Source organism: Cetorhinus maximus, chromosome 18 (assembly GCF_964194155.1).
Source record: "Cetorhinus maximus chromosome 18, sCetMax3.hap1.1, whole genome shotgun sequence".
Classification (NCBI taxonomy): Eukaryota; Metazoa; Chordata; class Chondrichthyes; order Lamniformes; family Cetorhinidae; genus Cetorhinus; species Cetorhinus maximus.
In genome coordinates this window covers 4,014,490-4,022,272 of record NC_135896.1, presented here as the reverse complement: position 1 = coordinate 4,022,272, position 7,783 = coordinate 4,014,490, and positions in this window count along the sequence as shown.

Here is a 7,783-nt window from a genome sequence, read left to right as displayed (position 1 = left end):
TTGGGAGTCTGTTTAATGAAGAATTTTTGGAACTGTTAAGACTAACTAATCATGTAATTGTGATCTTGTGTGTATTAATTGTTTAGCTTGTTTTTCGTTTGTTAATAGATGTTTTAACTTAATTTTAAAACCTCTAAACGTGTTAGTGGACTCGATTCTTCTGAATTCAGTGCATAAGCCTCCTTGTAATAAATACAAATTGCAAAACCATTTTGATGGCATGGCCAAGTTTCCTTGTGGATTTGGTCCACCTGGCACGTATCACCTGCCATGTCATAACAAAATTGGAGGCTCTTTGCAGGATTCTTGAAATTCCTTGATTGGTTTGGAGTTGGTGAATCTTAAGGCTATGAGTACAAGAAGCACATTGAATTCGGGAGTCGGTGTGAAGGATTTTAAAGCGGTGAGGCTGCAAAAATGGCTTTATCCATAGCTAAGACTTTTCTGGGAGTAGAAGATATAACTCTGATTGGTTTACAAAAAGTATCCAGGGGTAAGTTAATAGAATTGGTGGATAAATTGCAGTTGAGCTTAACTGTAGGGGCAAAGAAAGCAGACATAATTGAAGTAACAACGCAGCGTTTGAAATTAGAAGGGATACCTGATGAGTCACAGCTGGAGGTAGTGAGACTTCAGTTACAAATGAAGAAGCTTGAACTTGAACAAGCGAGGGAACTGAAGAAACTTGAATTGGAAGAAAAAGGAAGATAGAGAGAATTGGAATTGAAAAGGCTAGGGGCAGAGGAAAAGAAAAAGTAACGAGAAAGGATATTCCAAAGGGAGCAAGCAGAAAGGCAGGAGAGAGAATGAAAACAGGAAAGAGAATTTGAACTGGAGAAATTATCAGTGGAGGAAAGGGAGAAGAAAAGAGAAAGGAAATATCAGCTTAAAAAACTGGAAGTTAAAAAAGATATCTCAGAGGCTGAGAGGGGGGGGTTCTGAGGATAAAATGACCACTTCCAATCTAAAGCCCAGTGGGGAGATGTTTGAATTTGTGCAAGCACTTCCAAAGTTTGAGGAAAAGAATGTAGCGGTGTTCTTTATTTTGTATAAGAAGATAGCTAAGCAGATGAAATGGCCACAAGAAATCTAGACATTGCTTTTACAGTCTAGGTTGGTAGGTAGAGCTCATGAGGTTTATGCTTCGCTGTCAGAGAGATATTGATAGATTATGAGGCAGTAAAAAAGGCTATTTTGAGTGCATATGAGTTGGTTCCTGAGGCGTACAGGATGAAAATTAGGGGCTGAATCTTACCTATGCCGGGCGGGCTGGGTGGGAGCGGGCACAGAGCAGATCACCACCCGCAATTGGCTGCACGCCACCATTTTACGCGGGTGGGCCAATTAAGGCCCGCCCAGCGTAATACGCATTCCACAGGGCTCAGCACTACCTGTGCAGGTGGAGGGAGAGCCGGGGTCTGCGCTCTTTTGCGCACGGAGCTGCTTCAGGGAGATTGAATAGACAATAAAAGTTTTTAAAAATTCAAGTAAAAAATTATTTAAACATGTCCCCTCATGTGACAGTGACAGGGACATGTTTGTCAAGTTTACCAAACTTATTAATTTTATGAAACCTTCAGGAAATCTCATCCCGCCCATGGATGAGGTTTCCTGGAAAACGCGAAGGTCGCTTGGGCTCTTCGCCTGCCCGCCAACTTTAAGGTTGGATGGGCAGCATTGTTAATGAGTTAAATTAGTTTTTTAATGGCCTTAATAGGTCTTTGACAGTTCGGCGGACGCGCAGCTGACTCTGGCGCGCGCCTGCCGATCGCAGCATCAAAATGGCACATGATGACGTTGGGGCACATGCCTGATGTCATCTCGTGTCATTTTACGCATCGACGTGTTGAACCCGCCCCTGCATGCCGATGGCAATATTCTGGCCTAGAAGGGGAGGAAAAGAGGAAGAGCAATAGTAATAGGGGATTCTATAGTCAGGGCAACAGATAGGCGCTACTGTGGCCGTCATCGTGACTCCAGGATGGTATGTTGCCTCCCTGGTGCCAGGGTCTGGGATGTCACTGAACGGCTGCAGGACATCCTGAAGGGAGAGGGTGATAAGGCAGAGGTCATGGTACATGTTAGTACCAATGACATAGGTAGAAAGAGGGATGAGGTCTTGCATCAAGAATTCAGGGAGTTAGGCAGTAGACTAAAAAACCTCTCGGGTTGTAATCTCTGGATTACTTCCAGTGCCACGTGCTAGCGAGCTCAGAAATAGGAGAATAGCGCAGATGAATATGTGGCTTAAGAGTTGGTGCAGGAGGGAGGGTTTTAGATTCCTTGATCACTGGGACCGTTTCTGGGGAAGGTGGGACCTGTACAAGTGGGACGGTCTACATCTGAACCACAGCGGGACTAACATCCTAGCGGGCGGGTTTGCTAGTGCTGTTGGGAGGAGTTTAAACTAATTCGGCAGGGGGAGGGGACACAGAATGTTAGCAGAATAGGGACACATCATAATACAGTAAAACAATCAAGTCAAAGGGAGTACAGCTGCATTAAGTTTCAAGGGAGTAAGGCAAGGCTGGATGACCTCTACTTTAATACCAGGAGTATTACAGGTAAAACAGATGAGTTAAGGGTGAGGATTCACACGTGGAATTGTGATATAGTAGCTATTACAGAGACATGGTTGAGGGAGGGGCAGGATTAGCAGCTCAACGTTCCGGGATACAGAATCTTCATGCGAGACAGGGGAGGGGGTAAAAGAGGAGGCGTTGCATTATTAGTTAAGGAGTCAGTTACTGCAGTAAGGAGAGATGATATCTTGGAGGGGGCACCGAATTAAGCTTTGTGGGCAGAGCTTAGGAATAAAAAAGGGGCAGCCACGTTGTTAGGTGTTTATTATAGACCCCCAGATAGTCAGCGGGAAATTAAGGAGCAAATATGTACACAATTCGCGGAGGTGTGTAAAAACAATAACAATAGGGTAATTATATTAGGTGATTTCAGCTTTCCCAACATTAATTGGGATAGACATAGTGCTAAGGGCTTGGATGGAGTGGATTTCTTGAAATGTGTACAGGAGAACTTTTTAGGTCAATATGTAGAGGGTCCAGCACATGCTGGACCTAATTCTGGGGAATGAAGCTGGACAGGTGGCTGAGGTGGTGGTGGGGGAGCATTTTAGTGATAGCGACCAGAACATTGTACAATTTAAACTGTTATGGACAAAGAAATAGACAAGTTGCAAAAAAATGTTTTGGATTGGGGGAGAGCAGATTTTAGTAAAATAAGGCAGGTACTGGCCAAGGTAGACTGGGAACAGGTACTTGTGGGGAAATCTACAGAGGAGCAGTGGGGGGCATTCAAAAAGGAAATGGGGAGGGTACAGGCTCAACATGTTCCCTCTAGGGTGATAGGAAGGATAACAAGCCCAGAGAACCATGGATGAACAGAGATATTCAGGATATGATGAGAAGGGAACGAGAGGCTTTTAGCAGTTACAAGGGGAGCAAATCAGCGGAGGCATTAGTGGAGTACAGAAAGTGCAGGGTGGAGCTTAAGAAAGCAATTAGGAGAGCAAAGAGGGGATATGAGAGAGCTCTGGCTGGTAAAAGTAGGGAAAATCCCAAGATATTCAATAAGTATATCAATGGGAAGAGGATAACCAGGGAAAGAGTAGGGCCCATTCGGGACCAAGGGGGCAATCTATGGGTGGAGCCAGAGGACATCGCTAGAATGTTGAACGAATACTTCACATCCGTCTTCACCCAAGAGAGTGAGGATGAAGATATGGAACTCGTGGAGAGAGACTGCGAGGTTCTTGAGCAAATTGATAGAGGGAGTGACAAGGTATTGGAGGTGTTGGTAGGCTTCAAAGTGGACAAATCTCCAGGTCCAGATGATGTGTCCCAGACTGCTGAGGGAGGCTAGGGAGGAGATCGCAGGGGCTCTGACCCAAATTTTTAATTCCTCTCTGACCACGGGGGAGGTACCAGAGGACTGGAGAACAGCTAATGTGGTTCCGCTATTTAAGAAGGGTTGTAGAGATAACAGGGAACTACAGACCAGTGAGTCTCAGGTCAGTGGTAGGGAAACTATATGGAGAAAATTCTAAAGGAGAGAATCTATTTCCGCTTGGAGAGGCAAGGTTTGATCAAGGATAGTCAGCATGGCTTTGTCAGAGGGAGGTCATGCCTAACAAATTTGATTGAATTTTTTGAGGTGGTGACCAGGTATGTAGATGAGAGTAGTGCAGATGAGAGTAGTTTATATGGATTTCAGCAAAGCCTTTGACAAGGTCCCACATGGGAGACTTATAAAGAATGCAAAGGCACATGGGATACAGGGTAATTTGATAAGGTGGATTCAAAATTGGCTTAGTTGTAGGAGACAGAGGGTGATGACAGAAGGCTGCTTTAGTGACTGGAAGCCAGTGTCCAGTGGCGTACCACAGGGATCTGTGCTGGGTCCCCTATTATTTGTCATTTATATAAACGACATAGATGACTATGTGGGGGGTAGGATTAGTAAGTTTGCGGATGACACAAAGATTGGCTGGGTGGTTAACAGTGAGGTTGAGTGTCTTGGGCTACAAGAAGATATAGATGGGGTGGTCAAATGGGCAGATAAGTGGCAGATGGAATTTAACCCTGAAAAGTGTGAGGTGATACACTTTGGAAGGAGTAATTTGACAAGAAAGCATTCAATGAATGGCATGACACTAGGAAGTTCTGAGGAACAAAGGGACCTTGGCGTGTGTGTCCATAGATCTCTGAAGGCAGAGGGGTATGTTAGTGGGGCGGTGAAAAAGGCATATGGGACATTTGCCTTTATCAATCGAGGCATAGATTACAAAAGTAGGGAGGTCATGTTGGAGTTGTATAGAACCTTGGTGAGGCCACAGCTGGAGTAGTGTGTGCAGTTCTGGTCGCCACATTATCGGAAGGATGTGATTGCATTGGAGGGGGTGCAGAGGAGATTCACCGGGATGTTGCCTGAGATGAAACATTTAAGTTATGAAGCGAGGTTGGATCGACTTAGGTTGTTTTCATTGGAGCAGAGAAGACTGAGGGGCGACCTGATCAAGGTGTACAAAATTATGAAGGGCATGGACAGGATGGATAGGGAGCAGCTGTTCCCCTTAGTTGAAGGGTCAGTCACGAGGGGACAAAAGTTCAAGGTGAGGGGCAGGAGATTTAGGGGGGATGTGAGGAAAAACATTTTTACCCAGAGGTGGTGACGGTCTGGAATGCGCTGCCTGGGAGGGTGGTGGAGGCGGGTTGCCTCACATCCTTTAAAAAGTACCTAGATGAGGACTTGGCACATCATAACATTCAAGGCTATGGGCCAAGTGCTGGTAAATGGGATTAGGTAGGTAGGTCAGGTGTTTCTCATGTGTTGGTGCAGACTCGATGGGCCGAAGGGCCTCTTCTGCACTGTGTGATTCTGGATGCGGGGGAACCCAGCAATCGCTGCAAAGCCTCTGGCTCGCTCAGCCTGGCTGGCCTTGTCCATTCGGAAATGAATGAAAGTCAATACCCACCTGAACAGAGCTCCTGTCACCAGCTTGACGCAACTGTGGACAGCTGATAGGGAAACTCCACACAGATCCCCCACTGACCCCTGGAAAGAGCCGGAGGCATAGGGTTTGAGGGCCACTGTGACCTTCAGAGCCACTGGCATAGGGTGTCCATCCACACAGTCAGAGCTGATCTCAGGTCCAATCATCTGACAAATGGAGGTCACGGTCTCCCTGGACAGACGGAGCCTCCTTCGGCATTGTACCTTCGACATATTGAGGTAGCTGCATCGCCACCTGTAAACCCTGGCGGCAGGATAGTGGCATCTTCTGCAGCCCCTTCTCCCTTGGACTTCCTGCTGGCTTCTCCTCCCATAGGACCCTATCCTGGAAGCTGTGTTGGGACTTGTGGCCTCCTCTCCCTTCTGCCCCTCTTTTCCTCCTCAGAGGTGGTGTTTCCAGCGGAGACCACCATCCCCATTGACGCGGTAACGGAAGGCTGTCTGATACCTGGAAGGGTCCACACTGTGAGAATCCTCATGGGGCCTTGAAGACACCAATGAGTCCTGAAATAATGCCTGGAAATGCTAAGAATGAAGCCCCGATCAGAGATTAAGCTGACAAGCACCAATAAGCAATCAGCAGCAAACTATCTCCAACACCCCTCACGACTCACACTGGCAATGCTGCTGACCATTTTTATCCCACCCATGGATGTGGTTTTGCAAATTGTGGGCTGCCCGTTTTGCCCATGCAACAAGCGAAAAATCGCACGGGCAACGTTAAATCGCCGTCAGTTGGGTTGTCAAGGGCCTTAACTAGCCTCTTAATTAATGGCGGGCATGGCTCCAACTCCCGCGCACGCCCGCCAACTGAAACATCGTGCAAATGCGCTATGACATCGGGACGCTTGACATCATCGCACGTCATTTTACACTCGCTCGGCCCAGGTGCACACCCGCCCGCCTGACAAGCAGAAAATTCTGCCCTTGGTGTCTCAGGGAGAGATACGAGTTGGGTGAGAAGCATCAAGTGAATGTTCAGGAATTCACCAGAAGAAAACCGTTTGCAACGGTGCCAGTCCCAAGCTAGAAGCCTTTGTGTGAAGCTAGTGGTAACTCTTCACTGGTTTATGTGTCTGTAGAGATATTGCTGGGGAAAAGGAATAGTGGGAATTTGAATTGTCTTCTTGTATTTGTATTGAGATCTTTCCAATCTTTTTGTCTGGTGTAATATAGTTCGCTTTTCTTGTTGTAATAAATATTTTATTCTTTATACTAAAAGTTCATCAGCAGACTCCTGTGAACTTGTTCAGTAACTTCCCTCCACATTTACTTAAAAAAGTTAGGATCTACCAAGCCAGGTTTCACCCTGGGATCTGACTTGTCCAGTATTGACAGTAGCAGGTATCGTAACACTCTGCAAGAATTCCTGCTGATATTAATAACTGGTAAATTAATTTACATCCTATCAGTCTGAGTGGATTGAGTGTAAAGAGGGAATTGGCTTGTTTCCACCAGGGAGTCATCAGGCATCCTGGAGATCATCGGTTAGCACTTCAGTAAGTCATGGGGTGTGGTTTTGGCTGTGGATGGGGGATGGTGGAGACTCTGGGTTGTGGCCCAGACTTTGCTTTCGGGGTCAGAGGAATATGACTGTACGCAGTTGAAATGCCATCAGCACAGGCACTTCCTCAATTTTAACAACATTTTGCTTTTGTACAATGCCTTTCATGTCATAAAATTGCACAAGACACTTAAAATGACTGACTATCAAACAAAATTTGTCACTGAGCCTCATGAGACATTAACGTAGGTGAGTAAAAGCAGCCCATCTTGATCGGCACCCCATCCACCACTTTAAACATTTATTCCCTCCACCACTGGTACACAGTGGCTGCAGTGTGTATCATCGACAAGATGCATTGCGGAAAGTTGCCAAGACTTCGACAGCACCTCCTAAACTTGTGACCTCTACCACCTAGAAGAACAAGGACAGCAGGCATATGGAACACCATCGCCTGGCAGGTCCCCTTCAAGTTACACACACCATCCTGACTTGGAATAATATCGCCATTCCTTCACTGTCACTGGGTAAAAAAATCCTGGAACTTGCTCCCTATCAGCAGTGTGGGTGTACCTACGTCACAGACTGTAGCCATGCCAGCCCCTGCCTTCCTGTTAGGAGAAACGTAGAAAGGCAGAGAGGTTTAGGGAGGCAATTCCAGAGTTTCGGGCCTAGGCATGGTTGCCAATGACAGAGCAGTTAAACTTGGGGATGCTCAAGAGGCCCAGTTAGGACGAGCACAGATATCAG